Here is an 11,033-nt window from a genome sequence, read left to right on the forward strand (position 1 = left end):
TCGCTCACATCCCTCGAACGAGTCGAACTGTCTAACCCCCCTCTGGCCTCAAACCTCTAGTCTCGCTTTCCCCCAAAGACTATGTAAGCTATCGCTACATAGACTGGCGTGTCCTGCTGAGAAAAGGTTGACTCAAGTTGTCGCGGAAGGAACTTTTCGTTAAAAAAGACGCTCCTTTTTTAGTTCCTGCCGCGAATACTACGTGGCGCTAGGTGTTAAATTGTCAACCTTTCTACAATACATAGACGCCAGTCTATCCCCCGAGTACGGTAGGCCACCTGGCTACGCGGTAACCGACTCTGGAGTTACGGGGCCTAAAGAAGAGAAATAATACGGTAAATTACCAGGGTCTTTTAGGAAATGGTAGTAGTCTACTACTATTCTTGTGGTACTCATAAAATAAAGTTAACTATTTTGAATATGTGTAAAGTTAATGTAACAAACATAATCTAACTTCTAAACATGTAGTATAGGTTTTTTTAGGCTTATAAATGACATTAGGACATTTTACATAAGACCAGTTTAATAATTCATAAGCTAGGGGGTCACTGGTCATAAGGACCAGTTTAATAATTCATATGCTAGGGGGTCACTGGTCATAAGGACCAGTTTAAAAAAAAACCTTATTTCCAAGGTGGTTTCAAAGTGTTAGGCTTAAGTGTTGCCAGAATAACAAAAAGTAGTAATAATAATAAATAGACCTTTGCCCAATTGCAAAAGCAGATTGCGTTGTATAATATATGTTTAAGTAAACTATTACATATACCAAATGCGCCTAGATCGTGGAATTAGATGTATGGTCTTCTTAAAATTATTGAATATGATAATCTACCATAACCAAATTAACTTAAAAATCATAGATGAAATATATTATCCAACCATTGGGAAAAATTTAATTTTTGTAAGCTCAATAGCGAACGGGGCTGAATATCTGATGGTTTTGAAGAAAGTTGGAACTACGTTGTAAAGTACACTATATCGAACAAAAAACACTACTTGGTAAATACAAAAATATTTCATACAATATTTCTTTGTTTATGACCTCTTGGCGATAAACTGCCCAAGTGGTCAAACACAAAGAGATTTATATCCAATCTAATTACTCATAGAAGTGAAGAGAAGCACATTGTGAAAAAACTTAATTAAAAGAGACTTAAACAGTTTTAAATTCACAATATATTTATTTATAACATTCAACGTTTCGGAGGAACTCTTCCACCTTCTTCAGGGAATTTTACAAGTCTGACGATATAATGGTAAAACTTCTAACTATTAAGCGCGCAAATGTTTTTCGTCCCAAAGTTTTACCATTATATCGTCAGACTTGTAAAAATCCCATAGCTCTATTTCTGACCTATTTCAGACTCATTGTTGCTATTTATAAAATAATTAGTTAAATCCTGCTCTTAAAAATGAGAATTTTTGGTTACTTTCCCTTGTAAAAGTAACTGAGTTTTTGGTACTTTTATGGATATTTCCCACACTAACACTTTTATAAATGTTTTTGAAAAATAATTTCTATATCATACCTCTATTTCTGACCTAATTCAGCCTCATTGTTGCTATTTATAAAATAATTAGTCAAATCTTGCTCTCAAAAATTAGGATTTTTGCTTTATTTCCTTTGTAAAAGTAACTGAGGTTTTCGTACTTGTTGCCCATTGTGAACATCAGTTTATTTATGAGATTTAACTTTTAAGTAATTAAATTAACGAAAATTACTAAATGTGTGAGACTGAACTTTCGTGAATCTAAGATGTATTCAGCCAAAATGTGTAATAATTATATTTTTCACATAAGTTGAACAACTTGTTAAAATTTTTCGTAATTATAGTTTCATTTTTTTAATCCTAATTTCACTGAACTTTTAAATCTAGTCTTTCATTGTTATTTTTAAAGATAATATACTTTTATATAGCGAGGCTGAACTTTTTATAATTTGTGAAGCAAAAAGCAGTTTTAAGTCAAATTCTTTTTCATATGGTTTATATGTTTTTTAAGTTTTGTAATAAAAAATTTTTAATTTGTTTTACCACAGTTTAATATTAGTATTTTGCTGACAGTTGTGGTAAAATACTGGTATCTTAAAAATTTGTAACATAATAGTTCTGTTGAGTTAAAATTTTAACTTAAAAAAACCAAAGAACAATATAATTTTTAAAATACAATAATGTCATAATTTAACTATTTACAACAACATTTTGAAAATAAAAAAATTTCCTAAGTGATTGAGTTTGGTATTTATTTTTTGTATTCACAAAGGGTAGATGAACGGGCTAGGTTATACCTGCTTAGGCTAGAAAGGATTCTTTTAGGTGAATCAGAGATAGTTCTGATTCTTTTACTAAGAATGTTACGAAGTTTCGGTATATATAAACTAAATGAGTGTATTTTTAAGCTAAATGTCAGTAAATACAGGTCCAGTATTATGACTATTTTATATATAGTTTGGAAACCAACTATATTTGTGTCCCTTTGTAACCCAAATATGGATTCCTTCAGAGTTTTGTTTTGTAAGGCAACCAAAATTGGGCTGTTATTGATGGGATATTAACCCAGTTATGGATTAAAATTTAAAAAAAGACCTCAAATAGGACTATTATTGTAACCAATAATGGGTGGTTTGGGTAAATAAAAGCCGAAAATGGGTTACTATTGCAACTAAAAATGGGGTGTTTCAGTTTAAAAAAGAGCCCAAATTGGGTTATTATTGCAACCAAAAATGGGGTGTTTCAGTTTAAAAAAGAGCCCAAATTGGGTTATTATTGCAACCAAAAATGGGTTGTTTTAGATATTAACACAGTTTTGGGTTACGAAAAATAACCCAGTTAATGTTATTCTTGTAACCCAACTGTGGGTTAAAACGTAACAACCCAACTTTGGGTTGCAAGTTCTAACCATTTCTGGGTTGAAATTTAAATAACCCAAAAAAGGGTAGGGTAAATGCTGACCCAGCGTTGGGTTACAAAAATAACCCATTTTGGGTCGATTTTAACCCAACTGTTTTAAGAGTGTGTTTACCGGCATTCAGACAAATGATCATTGAATTGGACTGGGGGGGGGGGTGCTAACTAAATACAATAAGGTTTAAAATTAGACACCAATTCGCTAACTTTGGACACTATTAGGAAAACTATGGACAAGAAGGTATATTTTTTGACAATTTCGTCTATCATTGGACATTTTAAAAAAACATATAACTTACAAGGAGACGACCCGAGGTGTTACACACCGATTTTGTTCAAACTTTGAAAAAAGTAAGAGAAAAAATTACAAACATTGAAAAAATATTTCAAAATTGATTGAAAGTTTTTTTTTCAAAATTGAAAAAAGAAAATAAAATTGAAAAATATTGATCAAAAAGACAACAAGACGTACGACGGTCAGAATACACACAATCCTCCTAATGTGGTAAGTTTGTTTGAGCTATTCACAGCAACCTGCAGCGCCGTTATCACAACCAAAATATATCCACGGTCACACATATATACAAATTTACACTTATTTGTTACTTCTAGTCATACTTTGAAAGCATCGAAGATACCTTCGATCAGTGTAACTCTTATTTTTTACTTCTGATAACACTTATTTGTTACTACTAGTCAGCCGTTGAGTGTCACACTTATTTCTTCTGGTTATACGACAAAGACTAGTTCGATTAGTTTCATACTTATTTGTTACTTCTTATCACACTTATTTGTTACTTCGGATCACACTTATTTTATACTTCTGATCACACTTATTTGTTACGTTGAGTGTCACACTTATTACTTCTGGTCATACGCCGAAGACTAGGTAGATCAGTGTCATACTTAATTGTTACTTCTGGTCATACGTTGAAAGCGCGGCCCACTCTGAACGGCCTTGAAAAACGCCAGAGGGAAACGGGCGCGTAGACCTCTATAAACACGGATTTACAATGTTGGAAATTGCGGGGTCCGTATACGCTGCCCAAAAAACCTTAGAATTAAATTTAAGGAACGTTTTTACAAAACTAGGTTATATGTAAACCACAGCTATTCAAAAATATAAATTTCATGAAAATCGGACTGAAATATGTAGATTTTTAGGCGGAAATATAAAACCACGAAAACTGGGGTCCCGTAAATTACCCTAAAAACTATACTTAAATTTAATATTTACTGATATGACCGAAGTTGTAGGTCCGCTGAATCCTAACCTATCCAATAATATTTTTTTTAACGTTATCGGACTTAATTTTAAACAAAATATCTACCACATAAAGGAAATCACCGAAAATAGTAAATTGGGCAAATTCCCAACTTCTTGGGCTCCGATTTGAAAACTTTATGAAAGACTATCAATGGTAATATATGTACTTTTGAACGAGTTATCATTGGCTCTTCTAGTTATAACCGTTGAATAGGTATGCGTGACACGGCGGCATCGGCGGCAACGGCTACACTGTACGTGAGACTAATACACACAAATCCTTAGGATTGTGTGTAAAAACAGTAGTTTCGATCAAAATTCATAGGAATTGACGGAAAATTTATAAGTTGTTTAAAATTGGATTAATGTATAGATAAATTGCGATTTTTTGAAAAACAAAGTATTTATTTTGGTCAATTTGATCAAACTTGACCAAAATTGGAAAAATATATATCGAAATTAGCCGAATTTTAAAGTTTTGTAAAAATTATATAAAAATAAGCTAAATTCGACCAACTATCTCAAAATTGTTTGAATTATTTTTTTTTCAAAATTGAAAAATGTTAATAACACTAAAAAAATTATCAAAATTAATAGTTTCAATCCAAAACGATCAAAATTTATAGGAATTGATGAAATTTATTTATAAAGATGAATTGCTTTTTTTTAAATTATTTTCCAAATTTGGAAAATAATAGATAAAATTTTGTAAAAAAAAGTATAAAAAATTAAAAAAAATTGTAATTTCAATCAAAAACCGCATTAATTTCCAATCTATATCCATAGTTGTTTTGGTTCTAAAAGATCTAAAATATTATTTACTGAAATAATATATAAAAAATAAATGAATTCCATTAAAAATTATTTATTGAACGAAACGGTATTTTTTTAATCATAAGGTATAATAATGTTTGGTTTTTAAAATAAATGTTAACTATAGCGAAATAAATTTTGTTCAGTTAGTATATTTTGTTGTCAATATTGGTTTCTTCATGTAAACGGTAATACCTAACAGCAGGAAAATTGGCGCGTATGCTAAAATCTTGGCTACCAGTAATCCACGATGGATATTAATCCGTTAAATGTTGTGCAATGTTTAAAGCAATTTGTCATTTGTGGAATTAGAATTTCCAATATACAGTAAAAGTGCAACTTTTAATGATTGTGAAAAACGTTTTGCGAAGGAGTTATTCAAGAACCTGTGTAACATTTTAAAGGAATACACATTTCTAGAGGAAGAACTAGTTGGTATGATCATGGACTAATTAATTAATAAAATAAATTAAGTTAATAATTTAAAATTAATCATGAAATATAATTATTAATAAAATAAAATTAAATTAATTGAAATTATTAATAAATTTAATTTAATTTTAATTAATAAATAATTTAACGAAAGTAAATATTTTCATTAAAAAATAGTATATTCTAAAATAGTAAAAAATAAAATTAATTAAAAGGAAACAGTTAAAATTATTTAATTCACTCTTTGATCGTGTCTTCACTGGGCGCTGCCATTTTCATACAGGACTTGAGCTTCACCGTTAAAATGTTTGTTTTCCCTAAAACCGGTTTTGGGGGTCTGTAAGACAATAACGGCTGATTTGGAGAGCACGTAAAAGAGTGAATGGGAAATAATTCAAATTATAGATTATATTAATAGTTAAAATTAAACATTATCGGCATTTTTTAATGGTTTTATTATAATACTGAAAAAAATATTTATGAAAAAAAAAATTCAATTTAAAAATTTTGCTAATTTTGATCTATTATTTTCCAAATTTGGAAAATAATTTAAAAAAAGCAATTTAACTATATAAATAAATTTCCATCAATTCCTATAACATTTGATCGTTTTGGATCGTAACTATTGATTTTGATAAGTTTTTTTAGTGTTATTAACATTTTTCAATTTTGAAAACAAAATATTTCAAACAATTTTGAGATAGTTGGTCGAATTTAGCTTATTTTTATATAATTTTTACAAAACTTTAAAATTGGGCTAATTTAGATCTATTATTTTCCCATTTTGTTCAAGTTTGATCATATTGACCGAAATAAATACTTTGTTTTTCACAAAATCGCAATTTATCTATACATTAATCCAATTTTACACAACTTCTAAATTTCCGTCAATTCCTATGAATTTTGATTGAAACTACTGTTTGTGATGAATATTTTTTCAATTTTATATATTTTTTCTATTTAAAAAAAATTATTTCAATCAATTTTGAAATATTTTTCGATGTTTGTATTTTTTATTTTTTCTCACATTTTTTTAAAATTTTAGCCATATCGATTCATTTTCACCCATTTGGTTCAAATTGATCAAAATCGGATTTTTTTCGTAAATTTTTATCATTTTTTTATAATTTTGGTATTTTAATTTTTTTTTAAATTTTTTCACAGAAGGACCCTTGGAATCGGTCAAAATCCCATGTTATTTTCAATGGGAAAATTTCCATTTCATGTTGTCAAAAACATTTTTCGTTGCCATGGCAAAACCGTTACCCATTGAATAAAATCCCTTTAGGATTTTTCAAGTTACATGAAGGTCTACCAATCCCCCGAGTTTAATCAAAATCGGTGTGTTACACCTCGGGTCGTCTCCTTGTTAGTGGAAAATTTTGAAAAAAGATTTTTTTAAGATGAAGCCTAATTATACGGTAAATTTGTTTTAAAAAGTAATTTAAGGCAAATAAATAATATGGAAACAAATATTTTAATATGGTAGATATTGTAATATTACAACATTAATATATAAAGATATTTATATATTACATATTATACTTCTGGTGTGCAGTTATCAGAGAAATAGTTTACAGTATCTTTGGAAATTTCTCCTTCGCGGTTTTTTGTAAATTTGTAAATTTTTAAGATTTCTTAAATTTCCCGTAGAAATTTATAAATTTTCTCAAGATTTGCTAAAATTTCAATTCAAATTTACAAATTTTTGCAAGATTTAATAAAAATTTGCGGAAAACCATCAAATTTCATAAGATTTATTAAATTTGAGAAATTTGCCGGAATCGATAAAAAATTTAAAATTTGCCAAAACATTTGAGAAATTTGAAAAGAAATTTTAAACGAGGTAGGATTTAGTTTAAGGTCTTTGCTTGAAAGGAAACTTTAAAAACAAGTTTTCATATTCAAATTTCCCGGGAAAGCAGACGGCTGACTGCGTAGGGCTGTTAGTTTGGAGCTCAACGAAACACGTAGCTAGTTCCCTCTATGAGGCTGCCTCGCTTACATTGTTAGTGAAGGAGAGTCGAGGGGTCCGACACTCTTTCAAATTTCGTACACGCCAGTAATTTGAAAATTTCCAAATTTAAAATTACTAATTAAATTTTAGAAAATCTTTTCAAATTTCTCAAATGTTTTGGCAAATTTTAAATTTTTTATCGATTCCGACAAATTTCTCAAATTTGATAAATCTTATGAAATTTGATGGTTTTCCGCAAATTTTTATTAAATCTTGCAAAAATTTGTAAATTTGAATTGAAATTTTAGCAAATCTTGAGAAAATTTATAAATTTCTACGGGAAATTTAAGAAATCTTAAAAATTTACAATTTTACAAAAAACCGCGAAGGAGAAATTTCCAAAGATACTGTAAACTATTTCTCTGATAACTGCACACCAGAAGTATAATATGTAATATATAAATATCTTTATATATTAATGTTGTAATATTACAATATCTACCATATTTCAATATCTACCATATTAAAATATTTGTTTCCATATTATTTATTTGCCTTAAATTACTTTTTAAAACAAATTTACCGTATAATTAGGCTTCATCTTAAAAAAATCTTTTTTCAAAATTTTCCACTAACAAGGAGACGACCCGAGGTGTAACACACCGATTTTGATTAAACTCGGGGGATTGGTAGACCTTCATGTAACTTGAAAAATCCTAAAGGGATTTTATTCAATGGGTAACGGTTTTGCCATGGCAACGAAAAATGTTTTTGACAACATGAAATGGAAATTTTCCCATTGAAAATAACATGGGATTTTGACCGATTCCAAGGGTCCTTCTGTGAAAAAATTTAAAAAAAAATTAAAATACCAAAATTATAAAAAAATGATAAAAATTTACGAAAAAAATCCGATTTTGATCAATTTGAACCAAATGGGTGAAAATGAATCGATATGGCTAAAATTTTAAAAAAATGTGAGAAAAAAATAAAAAAATACAAACATCGAAAAATATTTCAAAATTGATTGAAATAATTTTTTTTAAATAGAAAAAATATATAAAATTGAAAAAATATTGATCACAAACAGTAGTTTCAATCAAAATTCATAGGAATTGACGGAAATTTAGAAGTTGTGTAAAATTGGATTAATGTATAGATAAATTGCGATTTTGTGAAAAACAAAGTATTTATTTCGGTAAATATGATCAAACTTGAACAAAATGGGAAAATAATAGATCTAAATTAGCCCAATTTTAAAGTTTTGTAAAAATTATATAAAAATAAGCTAAATTCGACCAACTATCTCAAAATTGTTTGAAATATTTTGTTTTCAAAATTGAAAAATGTTAATAACACTAAAAAAACTTATCAAAATCAATAGTTACGATCCAAAACGATCAAAATTTATAGGAATTGATGGAAATTTATTTATATAGTTAAATTGCTTTTTTTAAATTATTTTCCAATTTTGGAAAATAATAGATCAAAATTAGCAAAATTTTTAAATTGAATTTTTTTTTCATAAATATTTTTTTCAGTATTATAATAAAACCATTAAAAATGCCGATAATGTTTAATTTTAACATTACAAAAATATTAATATATTACATATTATACTTCTGGTGTCCAGTTATCACACAAATAGTTTACGGTATCTTTGGAAATTTCTCCTTTGGGGTTTATTTTGTAAAATTGTAAATTTTGAAGATTTCTTAAATTTCCCATAGAAATTTATGAATTTTCTCAAGATTTGCTAAAATTTCAATTCAAATTTCATAAAAATTTGCGGAAAACCATCAAATTTCATAAGATTTATTAATTTTGAGAAATTTGTTGGAATCGATAAAAAATAATAAAATTTTCCAAAACATTTGAGAAATTTGAAAAGATTTTCTAAAATTTAATACGTAATTTGAAATTTGGAATTTTTCAAATCACTGGCGTGTACGAAATTTGAAAAGTATCGTACCCCTCGACTCTCCTTCACTAGCAATGTAAGCGAGGCAGCCTCATCATAAATGCAAAATTTAACCATGGTTAGTTTAAACTAGTAAATAGTAAGTAATATACTATAGAGACAGATACTTCATGGTTTAAAATAAACTTTTATTAAAAAGAATATTGGCAGCCTCATAGCTACGTGTTTCGTAGAGCTCCAACCTTACAGCCGTACACAGTCAGCCGTCTGCTTTCCCGTGAAATTTGAATATGAAACTTGTTTATAAAGTTTCCTTTCAAGGAAAGACTTTAAACTAAATCCTACCTCGTTTAAAATTGAATACAATCGACATGTGATTGATCACAAAGTAGGCTGTCCAATCTTAAACTTTGCACTAGTTAATTTAAATGCTTATAAAAAAGGCAAAACATTCATTAAATTATAAATTTCGTGTACTAGAAAAACGCCAAATTGCTTAAAATAATACTTAAACCGTTTATTTTTATCTCACCATTTCATGTTTGCATGCTATATCTTATTTCCTAAGCCACAAAACGAAATTTCCAATGAAATTTCAAGACATTTTTTTCGATAATTTTAGTTGTTTTATTTCAAGACTTGCTGTATAATCTGTCACGATGTAAATATTTAGTAATAAATTGCATGTTTTAGGGTATGTTTAAGGCTTCAAAATGAGACCAATTTTGCGCTTTGGCATCAAAGAATAAATTTTCAATTAAATATTTTTCAAAATTGTCCAAACTTCGTCATGTCCATTCTTACCCTCACTCACCCTATATATCGTATAGTAATAAATCTACAAAGTTATCAATCGTTAAAAAAAATGTATTTTTATTTTTAACAATTGATAACTTTGTAGGTTTTTTACGAATCGATATATATAAGAAAATTGGTTTCGTTCAATTTAGTGTGACAAAGACCTGTGGGTCGAAAGCTCAAGACAGTGATTACCTTGAGAAATAGTAATCCATGTGTGTCCTCCATTTAAATTGGATTCCTATAATATCTCCATGGATCCTTTAAATGATTCATCTCTAAGAGGGACATTCATTTGGTCTTATATAGGTAGACGAAAATTTTCAGGTCTTGAAGGCCACATTTGCAACCTCGATAATCTTTGGTACAATAAATCGAACCACATAATACAAATGTTAGACACCGTTGACACTGACACATGAAACCGGTAAGATAAATCTTCTTCGAGAAGACCTACTTTTAACCGGCACAATACCATGAATAATTGATCTTTGAAGTGCAGAGCCATTGGGCGACCAAAACATTCCGATCTTTCTCTTTTACGTTTATATCCTGAAGCTCCATTATAAAGTTGCAGATCCTTCAAATCAGGTTCGATAAACTCGAATAAATCATTAAATCCTTCAATATTTTGACATCCAGTATAAAACTGGATCATTGAAGGACTATGAGCAACTTTTTCCAAAGAGAATCTCGGCGACGTTTTTAATGCCACCTCCAGTTTCTGAGCTTTGCTATGGTACTCCAAGTATTTTGACTGGAGAGAAGATAGGCGTTCGGTTAAAGTATCTATCTCGAGTTTCATTTGTTCAATTTTCTTTACGAATGCTTCAACTGTCTGGCGTTCGGCCTTGAGCTTTGCAATTTGAGCACTCAATGACTGGTTAAGAACCTTAACTTCGTTATGATCTTCCAATGCAATCCGAAGCTTGTTTATCT

Source organism: Leiobunum rupestre, chromosome 2, assembly GCF_980474605.1.
Source record: "Leiobunum rupestre chromosome 2, qqLeiRupe1.1.hap1, whole genome shotgun sequence".
Lineage (NCBI taxonomy): Eukaryota > Metazoa > Arthropoda > Arachnida > Opiliones > Sclerosomatidae > Leiobunum > Leiobunum rupestre.